The 1,855-nt window shown below is 40.6% G+C and overlaps 1 long non-coding RNA gene across 1 annotated transcript in view; it reads left to right on the forward strand.

Annotated features, from left to right (window-relative positions):
- The window catches only part of LOC125145971, a 5,274-nt gene extending 4,242 nt beyond the window's left edge, over positions 1-1,032 (forward strand). Inside the window, exon 4 of the long non-coding RNA XR_007144465.1 lies at positions 1,023-1,032. This is a non-coding gene — a long non-coding RNA (uncharacterized LOC125145971). The remainder of the gene's footprint in view (positions 1-1,022) is intronic.
- Positions 1,033-1,855: the final 823 nt, after the last annotated feature.

Genomic DNA, 1,855 nt, shown 5'->3' on the forward strand with positions numbered 1-1,855 from the left:
ATTAGGGAATAAAAACTGCATTAATAAATGAATGATACTGAAGTGCAGCTATTAAACATGTAGAAGCAGGTGATTACATTTGAGGGAGTTTTGTAGTTTTGTAGTTATGACTTATCTTAATATCTTACAATAATGATGAAGTTAATGCAGGTTTTATGTTGGATGTTTGATGTATATTAAACACACCTGTGTACCAGACATAAAGAACCATGTTTACTGCAGTAATGACAAATTCTAATCCCCAAAAAGTTTTTATTCATTATTAGGTTTTATTTGTGAGGTGGAAATGGTCTTTTATAGGAAACTGACTTTAAAAAGTTTTATACTCGTTAGAGGAAACATGTTTATAATAATAATAATAATAATAATAATAATAATAATAATAATAATTAGAGAGAATTTGACTCTAGAGGCAGGAGGAAGCATCAATATAAAGAAGAGACTGTTGGACTTGGACAGAGTAGATTTTGAACCTATAAGTGGAACCTTTGAGAATTTTGAGAAAGTTGGAGGAAAACTAAAGGTTTATTTCATTTATGCAATAGTTGAGACACGAGTGTGGAAGAGCAGAGTCACGTTTTATGGACATATAAAATACACTGCACAAAATTATAAACACATTTTTCATGAGCTGAACACAAAGATTTCAGACTTTTTCTATGTAAACAAAAGGCCAATTTCTCTCACATATTGTTCACAAATCTGTCTAAATCTGTGTTAGTGAGCACTTCTCCTGTTGGGAGACAATCTGTCCACCTCACAGGGGTGACGTCAAGATGCTGATTAGACATCATGATTATTACACAGGTGTACTTTAGGCTTGTCCACATAATAAACTCTAAAATGTGCAGTTTTACTGTATTGGGGGTCAGTGACGAGTCAGTATCTGGTGTAACCACTATTTGCCTCACGCAGTGCAACACATCTCCTTCACATAGAGTAGATCAGGTTGTTGATTGTGACCTGTGGAATGTTGGTCCACTCCTCTTCATTGTCTGTGTGAGGTTACTGGATTTTGGCAGGAGCTGGAACACGCTGTCGTATATACGCCGATCCAGAGCATCCTAAACATGCTTCGTTGTCCATAACATGCACCTGCCCATACCATAACCCCACCTCCACCATGGGTCACTCCATCCACATCGTTGTCATAGCAACCCGCTCACCCACATGATGCCATAAGCGCTGTCTGCCGTCTGCCCTGTACAGTGAAAACTGGGATTCATCCACAAAGAGAGAACATAACATCTCCAAAGTGCCAGATGCCCTCGAATGTGAGCATTTGCCCACTTAAGTTGGATACGAAGACGAACTGCAGTCAGACCCCGATGAGGACAACAAGCATGCAGATGAGCTTCCCTGAGATGGTTTCTGACAGTTTGTGCAGAGATTCTTTGGTTATACAAACCGATTGTTGCAGCAGCTGTCTGGGGGTCTGGTCTCAGAGTATCGTGGAGGTGAAGATGCTGGATGTGGAGGTCCTGGGCTGGTGTGGTTACATGTGGTCTGCGGTCGTGAGGTCGGTTAGATTTACTGCCAAATTCTCTGAGACGCCCGTGGAGACGTCTTATGGTAGAGAAATGATCATTCATATCAGGGGCAACAGCTCTGGTGGACAATCCTGCAGTCAGCATGTCAATTGCAGGTTCCCTCAAAACCTGCAACATCTGTGGCCTTGTGTTGTGTGATAAAACCTGCACATGTGACCTTTTATTGTGACCAGCCTAAGTCACACCTGTGTAATAATCATGCTGTCTAATCAGGATAGTGATATGACACCTGTGAGGTGGATGGATTTTCTCAGCAGATGAGACGTGCTCACTAACACAGATTTAGACAGATTTGTAAACTATAT

This window comes from Tachysurus fulvidraco, chromosome 12, assembly GCF_022655615.1.
Source record: "Tachysurus fulvidraco isolate hzauxx_2018 chromosome 12, HZAU_PFXX_2.0, whole genome shotgun sequence".
NCBI classification, from domain to species: domain Eukaryota; kingdom Metazoa; phylum Chordata; class Actinopteri; order Siluriformes; family Bagridae; genus Tachysurus; species Tachysurus fulvidraco.